Below are 9,108 nucleotides of genomic sequence, written 5' to 3' on the forward strand. Positions count from 1 at the left end.
GGGGTCGATTCGAGCACGATATCGGCGTCTTTCGACGTGCTCGCCGGCGACCGTCGCACGAGTACGTCGCACGAGCGCGTCTGCCGGGGCGCCGTTTGCGAAGCCGACGCAAAAGTGGGAACCGCCGCTCGGATGATCGCCGCTTTCGGCAGAGTGAGTGTTGGCACTCCGGGGAAGCGAAACAGCGTGAATGCGCCCACGAAATCGGCGTATTTTGAAGTGCCCGCCGGCGACCGTCGCACGAGTACGGTAAACCGCGTCAGCCGGGGCGTAGTTCGGGACGCCGACGAAAAAGTGGGAAGCGCAACTCGGATCTTCGCCGTTTTTGCAGGAGTGAGTGGCGGCCCTCCTGCGAGACCAAGAAGCATCGATTCGTGCACGAATTCGGCGCCTTTCGACGTGATCGCCGGCGACCGTCGCTCGAGTAGGGCAAACCGCGTCTGCCGGGGCGGGCTTCGGGACGCCGATGCGAAAGTGGGAAACGCTGCTCGGATGTTCGCCGTTTTTGGCCGAGTGAGTGCTGGCACACGGGCGAAGCCAAACGGGGCCGATTACGGCACGATATCGGCGTCTTTCGACGTGCCCGCCGGCGACCGTCGCACGAGTACGGTAAACCGCGTCAGCCCGGGCGGAGTTCGGGACGCCGATGCGAAAGTGGAGAACGCCGCTCGGATCTTCGCCGTTTTTGGAGGAGTGAGTGGCGGCACTCCGGAGAAGCCAGGGAGCGCCAATTAGCGCACGATATCGGCGTCTTTCGACGCGCTCGCCGGCGACCGTCGCACGAGTAGGGCAAACCGCGTCTGCCGGGGCGGGGTTTACGACGCCGACGCAAAAGTGGGAACCGCCGCTCGGATGTTGGCCGTTTTTGGCAGAGTGAGTGCTGGCACTCCGGCGACGCGAAAGAGCGCGAATGCGCCCACGAAAGTGGCGTATTTGGACGTGCGTGACGGCGACCGCTGCAGGAGTACGAAAAACCACGTCAGCCGGGGCGAGCGACACACGGCGGTCTGGGTGCTTATCGCTGCTATTATAGGGGCACCCCGGCAGACGCAGAAAAAAAAAAAAAAATTTTCGACCTTCTTTTTTGCTGGTCGAGCTCGGGTAACCCAGGTCGCAATGGGAGCCGCGCACGAAAGCGGCGTCGCGAGACGCGTTCGCGGTCGCTAGTCGCACGAGCTCGGCAACCGCGTCAGCCGGCGCGGAGTTCGGGATGCCGACGGCTAAGTGGGTACCGCTGCTCGGATGTTCGCCGTTTTTGGCCGAGTGAGTGCTGGCACTCCGGTGAAGCCAAGGAGCGCCAATTCGTGCACGATATCGGCGTCTTTCGACGTGCCCGCCGGCCACCGCCGCACGAGTACGGCAAACCGCGTCTGCCGGGGCGGGGTTCGCGACGCGTACGCAATAGTGGGAACCGTCGCTCGGATGTTCGTCGTCTTTGGCCGAGCGAGTGCTGGCACTCCGGCGAAGCGAAACGGGGCCGATTCGGGCACGATATCGGCGTATTTCGACGTGCTCGCCGGCGACCGTCGCACGAGTACGGCAAAGCGCGTCTGCCGGGGCGAGGTTTGCGACGCCGACGAAAAAGTGGGAAGCGCCGCTCGGATCTTCGCCGTTTTTGCAGGAGTGAGTGGCGGCCCTCCTGCGAGACCAAGAAGCATCGACTCGCGCACGATATCGGTGTCTTTCGACGTGCCCGCCGGCCACCGCCGCACGAGTACGGCAAACCGCGTATGCCGGGGCGGGGTTGGCGACGCCGACGCAAAAGTGGGAACCGCCACTAGGATGTTCGCCGTTTTTGGCAGAGTGAGTGCTGGCACTCCGGCGAAGCGAAAGAGCGCGAATGCGCCCACGAAAGTGGCGTGTTTGGACGTGCTTGACGACGACCACCGCAGGAAAACGAAAAACCACGTCAGCCGGGGCGAGCGACCCATGGCGGTCTGGGTGCTTATCGCTGCTATTATAGGGGCACCCCGGCAGACGCAAAAAAAAAAAAAAAATTTTTTTCGACATTCTTTTTTGCTCGTCGACCTCGGGTGACCCAGGTCGCAGTGGGAGCCGCGCACGAAAGCGGCGTCGCGAGACGGCTTCGCGGTCGCTAGTCGCACGAGCTCGGCAACCGCGTCTGCCGGGGCGGAGTTCGGGACGCCGACGGCTAAGTGGGAACCGCCGCTCGGATGTTCGCCGTTTGTGGCCGAGTGAGTGCTGGCACTCCGGCGAAGCCAAACGGGGCCGATTCCGGCACGATATCGGCGTCTTTCTACGTGCTCGCCGGCGACCGTCGCACGAGTACGGCAAAGTGCGTCTGCCGGGGCGGGGTTTGCGACGCGTACGCAATAGTGAGAACCGTCGCTCGGATGTTCGTCGTCTTTCGCCGAGCCAGTGCTGGCAATCCGGCGAAGCCGAACGGAGCCGATTCGGGCACGATATCGGCGTCTTTCCACGTGCTCGCCGGCGACCGTCGCACGAGTACGGTAAACCGCGTCAGCCGGGGCGGAGTTCGGGACGCCGATGCGAAAGTGGGAAGCGCCGCTCGGATCTTCGCCGTTTTTGGAGGAGTCAGTGGCGGCACTCCGGTGAAGCCAAGGTGCGCCAATTCGCGCACGATATCGGCGTCTTTCGACGTGCCCGCCGGCCACCGTCGCACGAGTACGGCAAACCTCGTCTGCCGGGGCGGGGTTTGCGACGCCGACGCAAAAGTGGGAACCGCCGCTCGGATGTTCGCCGTTTTTGGCAGAGTGAGTGCTGGCACTCCGGCGAAGCGAAAGAGCGCGAATGCGCCCACGAAAGTGGCGTGTTTGGACGTGCTTGACGACGACCACCGCAGGAAAACGAAAAACCACGTCAGCCGGGGCGAGCGACCCATGGCGGTCTGGGTGCTTATCGCTGCTATTATAGGGGCACCCCGGCAGACGCAAAAAAAAAAAAAAATTTTTTCGACATTCTTTTTTGCTCGTCGACCTCGGGTGACCCAGGTCGCAGTGGGAGCCGCGCACGAAAGCGGCGTCGCGAGACGGCTTCGCGGTCGCTAGTCGCACGAGCTCGGCAACCGCGTCTGCCGGGGCGGAGTTCGGGACGCCGACGGCTAAGTGGGAACCGCCGCTCGGATGTTCGCCGTTTGTGGCCGAGTGAGTGCTGGCACTCCGGCGAAGCCAAACGGGGCCGATTCCGGCACGATATCGGCGTCTTTCTACGTGCTCGCCGGCGACCGTCGCACGAGTACGGCAAAGTGCGTCTGCCGGGGCGGGGTTTGCGACGCGTACGCAATAGTGAGAACCGTCGCTCGGATGTTCGTCGTCTTTCGCCGAGCCAGTGCTGGCACTCCGGCGAAGCCGAACGGAGCCGATTCGGGCACGATATCGGCGTCTTTCCACGTGCTCGCCGGCGACCGTCGCACGAGTACGGTAAACCGCGTCAGCCGGGGCGGAGTTCGGGACGCCGATGCGAAAGTGGGAAGCGCCGCTCGGATCTTCGCCGTTTTTGGAGGAGTCAGTGGCGGCACTCCGGTGAAGCCAAGGTGCGCCAATTCGCGCACGATATCGGCGTCTTTCGACGTGCCCGCCGGCCACCGTCGCACGAGTACGGCAAACCTCGTCTGCCGGGGCGGGGTTTGCGACGCCGACGCAAAAGTGGGAACCGCCGCTCGGATGTTCGCCGTTTTTGGCAGAGTGAGTGCTGGCACTCCGGCGAAGCGAAAGAGCGTGAATGCGCCCACGAAAGTAGCGTATTTGGACGTGCTTGACGGCGACCGCCGCAGGAGTACGAAAAACCACGTCAGCCGGGGCGAGCGACCCACGGCGGTCTGGGTGCTTATCGCTGCTATTATAGGGGCACCCCGGCAGACGCAGAAAGAAAAAAAAAAATGGGGACATGGCGTGCGTCACCGTGCGGCTTCGCAGCGTTGCCGAAGTCGCCGAGCCCTTCGACTGAGCCGAACGGCGGACAGGGAACGTTGGTCGGCCGTTCTAACCTGTCGGTGCCACGCCGAGACGTCGTTAAGGAAAACCGCGTCGTGGGCCTCTACGACGCCGTCGAGTCGTTGTACGTTTGGTGTCCAGCGTGTCGGCGGCGAGTAGCGGACACGTCGTTCACGACTTCGGTCTTTCGCAGTCGACGCGAACTTGCGGAGAGTCGTGGTGCCTCACGTTTTCGGCAGAAACCGCGGCGGAATTTTCCCGTGCGTGCGCGCACGACCTCGGTGCTGTGCCGTCAGCGTAGTGTTGCACAAACTCGTGGCCTACCCAAGGTGCGGTACGTTTGCGGCCGTATCCTCGGTGGGAATTTCGTGAGTAGGGTCGCAAATTCTACGACCTCGGCGGGTTTGAGAGCGACGTAGACTTGTGGCACGCTCAACATGCCACACGTTTCGGGGCACACCCGCGGTGAAATTTTCTCGAGTACGCTCGTATTAGGGCCCAAGGAGGTCTGGGTACTTATCGCTGCTATTATGTGGGGGTTCTCGTGAGCGGCGTACGCGAAAGCGACCGGGTGTCTGATATGCGGCGGGCTTCGGCCTCGTCAAGCGTGTCCTCGGGTCTGCTCCAGGGGAATCCACGGCAGTCGTCTGCAGCCTCATCCGCTTGATGCGTTAGGGGCTGGTTGTCGGACGGTGCCGTTTTACCACGATATCGAGGTGTGTTCCGTGTCGTCCTCGGGCGATTCAGATGCGAAAGCGCCGAAGACGCGGGCGTGACCCGTCGTCTGGCGGCTTTGCAGTCTCGGCTCCGTTGCTAGTTCCGGCCGGTCCACCGACAGTGCAGCGGGCTTGGGCAACCCGCACGGCGCGACCGAGTCGATGCAACGAAAAAGAGCGAGCATGAACGTGCTTCTTGCCGCACGGCTCCCACTCGTCTTTCGGGAAGGTTGTGCCGTAGCGAGCTCGAACGCCGTCATCTCGGAGTGCAAAATAAGCGTGTTGGGGCGCCTGAAGGTGGCCTCCGCCGCACACAGACTGCGTCCGGCCCGCCGAGGGCGAGGACGGACGCGCAGTCGAACGATTACCTGGTTGATCCTGCCAGTAATCATATGCTTGTCTCAAAGATTAAGCCATGCATGTCTAAGTACATGCCGAAATAAGGCGAAACCGCGAATGGCTCATTAAATCAGTTATGGTTCCTTAGATCGTTTCTTCCTACTTGGATAACTGTGGCAATTCTAGAGCTAATACATGCAGTGAGCCTGGAGCCCTTTGGGTAACGGGTGCTTTTATTAGACCAAGATCGATCGGGTTTCGGCCCGTATTGTGTGGTGACTCTGGATAACTTTGTGCTGATCGCATGGCCACGAGCCGGCGACGTTTCTTTCAAGTGTCTGCCTTATCAACTTTCGATGGTAGGTTACTTGCTTACCATGGTTGTTACGGGTAACGGAGAATCAGGGTTCGATTCCGGAGAGGGAGCCTGAGAAACGGCTACCACATCCAAGGAAGGCAGCAGGCGCGCAAATTACCCACTCCCGGCACGGGGAGGTAGTGACGAAAAATAACAATACGGGACTCTTTTGAGGCCCCGTAATTGAAATGAGTACACTCTAAATCCTTTAACGAGGATCAATTGGAGGGCAAGTCTGGTGCCAGCAGCCGCGGTAATTCCAGCTCCAATAGCGTATACTAAAGCTGCTGCGGTTAAAAAGCTCGTAGTTGGATCTCAGTTCCAGACGAGTAGTGCATCTACCCGATGCGACGGCTCGGACTGAACATCATGCCGGTTCTTTCTTGGTGCACTTCATTGTGTGCCTCGAGATGGCCGGTGCTTTTACTTTGAAAAAATTAGAGTGCTCAACGCAGGCGAGTCGCCTGAATAAACTTGCATGGAATAATAGAACAAGACCTCGTTTCTGTTCTGTTGGTTTTTGGAATACGAGGTAATGATTAAGAGGGACGGACGGGGGCATTCGTATTGCGGCGCTAGAGGTGAAATTCTTGGACCGTCGCAAGACGAACTACTGCGAAAGCATTTGCCAAGAATGTTTTCATTGATCAAGAACGAAAGTCAGAGGTTCGAAGGCGATCAGATACCGCCCTAGTTCTGACCATAAACGATGCCAACCAGCGATCCGCCTGAGTTACTCAAATGACTCGGCGGGCAGCTTCCGGGAAACCAAAGTATTTGGGTTCCGGGGGAAGTATGGTTGCAAAGCTGAAACTTAAAGGAATTGACGGAAGGGCACCACCAGGAGTGGAGCCTGCGGCTTAATTTGACTCAACACGGGAAAACTTACCCGGCCCGGACACTGGGAGGATTGACAGATTGAGAGCTCTTTCTTGATTCGGTGGATGGTGGTGCATGGCCGTTCTTAGTTGGTGGAGCGATTTGTCTGGTTAATTCCGATAACGAACGAGACTCTAGCCTATTAAATAGGTGCGGGGTTCCCAGCACCTTACAACCTTCTTAGAGGGACAAGCGGCTCCTAGCCGCACGAAACAGAGCAATAACAGGTCTGTGATGCCCTTAGATGTCCGGGGCCGCACGCGCGCTACACTGAAGGAAGCAGCGTGTCTTTATCCCTGTCTGAAAAGACTGGGTAACCCGTGGAACTTCTTTCGTGATTGGGATAGGGGCTTGCAATTGTTCCCCTTGAACGAGGAATTCCCAGTAAGCGCGAGTCATAAGCTCGCGTTGATTACGTCCCTGCCCTTTGTACACACCGCCCGTCGCTACTACCGATTGAATGATTTAGTGAGGTCTTCGGACCGATGTCCGGCGCGGCCTTTCGGTTGCGCCGGTCTGTTGGAAAGATGACCAAACTTGATCATTTAGAGGAAGTAAAAGTCGTAACAAGGTTTCCGTAGGTGAACCTGCGGAAGGATCATTAACGGATTGTGAAGGGTGAGCGCCTCAGCTGCGTCTGCGCCCGACACTTTCTGCCGCTGACCCCGTTTGGACGCGGGGTCGGCTTTTCCCCACGGGGCTGCCTGAATGTGGAGCGGCACCCCGTGACAAATTGTTGCGCCCAGCGGACGCCAACACCGCGACCTTGGACGGTCGGCCAGGTGGCGGACGCGGGTACAAACGGCGCAACGCACTCATAGGTCGGCTTTCGACCCGCCACTGCACCGTGGCTCGAAGCGCTCGAAATGCGCGACCCGACCGCTGCGGGACCGCCTAGTACTGTAAACAGGAGCGGCGGAGCGCGAACGGCGAGTCGTGGTTACGTCGGTAGAAGGCGAGGCTGCGCGTTCCCGAAACGCCAGCCGAGTGCCCTCCCGACCGTTCGAGCGTGCAAGAACGAGACCCGACAATCGCGCGGCGACTGCCAAGTACGAGAGGAACGGCACAAGCGTCGGCGGTCGGTCAAGGAACTGGCGATGTGACGGGTCCGCTGTGCACCAGTGCATACCGTCCCGCCGTCCGCGGCAAGCGCCTCCGCGTCCTCGGGTGACGGAGGCTGCCGGTCGGTTCTTGCAGGCGAGGGATCTCGCTGGCACCGGTTCGCGTTGACGCGCGGCCGGTCATGGCACGGCGATGCGACGGCCGAGGTGCGCAGTACTCGATGGAGGAACCGCACGCTCCGATGACCGTCCCGCCCTCCGCGGCGTATGCGTACCGACCGTAATGGTTGCAGCAGCGCCGGCCGGCTTTTGAATTCGCCACACGAAACACGGTGCGAGATCGCGGTTAGGGGAGCGTCGACGTTGCCAGGCGTTTTGCTTGCTGCCGAGGGAAAGGCGGCACGGCCACGTCGCGCTCGTCGCGATTAGCGGGTCTGCGCGCTTTGGGAAGGTGCCGCAACGACTTGCCGAAAGAGGAAGCACGGAAGAACGAGGGACTTGGACGTCCCGACAATTGAACGCACTTGCGGCCAGGCCCTTGCTGGCTTCGTTCTTCCGCCTCGAGTAGGCTCGTACGCGGCTCCGGCGCCGAAAGTGGTCCTTGGCACCGACTTCGGTGGACGTGGGAAGTGCCGCGCAAGTACGGCGCGCCTGGCTCCACCTGTTGGCTAAAGTAGGCAGCCGGATCGGCATTTTGGTGTGCGGTGGCAAACCGTGGATGCGAAAAAAGCTTGTGCGATTTCGTGGAACAAAAAGCGGGGGTCCCCCTTTTTATGCGGAGGAGACCGACCCGCCCGCCGTGGTGAACCGCGACGCCACGGTAAAAACGGGAGAGGCTTGTCGATGGGACCGTGCATCCCGCGCTCCACGGAGGCCGGGAGGCGGCCGCCCGAGGAAATGTGTAGCCGTCGAGGCCCGCATCTGCGTGCACTCTTATCCAAATGGGTGTACCGCAGGCATTTTCTGGTTAGGCGGGCCAATGAGAGCGAGCACACAACGATACCTACGGGTCCGGCTTGGAGAACCGGCTTCGACGCCTCCCGAGTATTTATAGAGGGGTGGACCACGAAAGCACTCGCAAGTAGCGGAAGCGAAACGCCGTCCGAAACACACCGTTTGCTCGATTTGCGGCAGCCGAAAAAGGCGCGGCAGAGTTTTGGAGTCCAAGCGTGCGCTGAAAAGCGCCCTTCTTGGCCACTGTTTGGCCGAGTGCCAGAAACGTTTGGTTTTGACTGTACGGAATTGAACAAACACTTTTTCACGACTCTAAGCGGTGGATCACTCGGTTCTCGGGTCGATGAAGAACGCAGCCAGCTGCGAGACTTGGTGTGAATTGCAGGACACACTGAGCACTGATTCTTTGAACGCACATTGCGGCCTTGGGTCTTCCCTTGGCTTCGTCTGTCTGAGGGTCGGATCACATATCAAGAGAGCCTTCGGCGCACAAGGGAACGTGAGCCGTCGACTCGTTTTGACCGCGTCGGCAACACGGACAGCACGCTGAACACCTCACAGCGAGCGCCAACAGCGGCCACTCAAGGGCGAGACGGTGGCGACCGTCGTGCCAGAGCCCAACCGAAACGGGGGCGACCGACTGCATTGAGGATGTGGCACCTCGTTGAGACCGCCGCAGGACTTCGAGTCGGAAGGAAGCCTGCAGGGAAAGTGCGGTCGAGGTTGCGTACTCCTCTCTGCGACCGGGCGCGCAAGAGCTGCGAGAGCCACGGACGCGCAACTTTAACGCACGGTAAACACGAGGAGCGAAAGCCGGCCAGCAAAGCTTCTCCAGCCGTGCGCAAAGTGCGCGAGATCGCAGCCTTGCGTTGCGCTTGTTGCCCTCG

General features: G+C 60.4%; 2 non-coding genes across 2 annotated transcripts; both read left to right on the forward strand.

Moving 5' to 3' along the window:
- Positions 1-4,995: 4,995 nt before the first annotated feature.
- On the forward strand, positions 4,996-6,810 carry LOC142792518 (small subunit ribosomal RNA). Its single transcript, XR_012890987.1, has one exon. It is a non-coding gene; the product is annotated as a small subunit ribosomal RNA (ribosomal RNA).
- Positions 6,811-8,529: 1,719 nt separating this feature from the next.
- Positions 8,530-8,682, forward strand: LOC142792517 (5.8S ribosomal RNA). Its single transcript, XR_012890986.1, has one exon. It is a non-coding gene; the product is annotated as a 5.8S ribosomal RNA (ribosomal RNA).
- Positions 8,683-9,108: the final 426 nt, after the last annotated feature.

The sequence above is a fragment of the Rhipicephalus microplus genome, unplaced genomic scaffold, assembly GCF_043290135.1.
Source record: "Rhipicephalus microplus isolate Deutch F79 unplaced genomic scaffold, USDA_Rmic scaffold_224, whole genome shotgun sequence".
Classification (NCBI taxonomy): domain Eukaryota; kingdom Metazoa; phylum Arthropoda; class Arachnida; order Ixodida; family Ixodidae; genus Rhipicephalus; species Rhipicephalus microplus.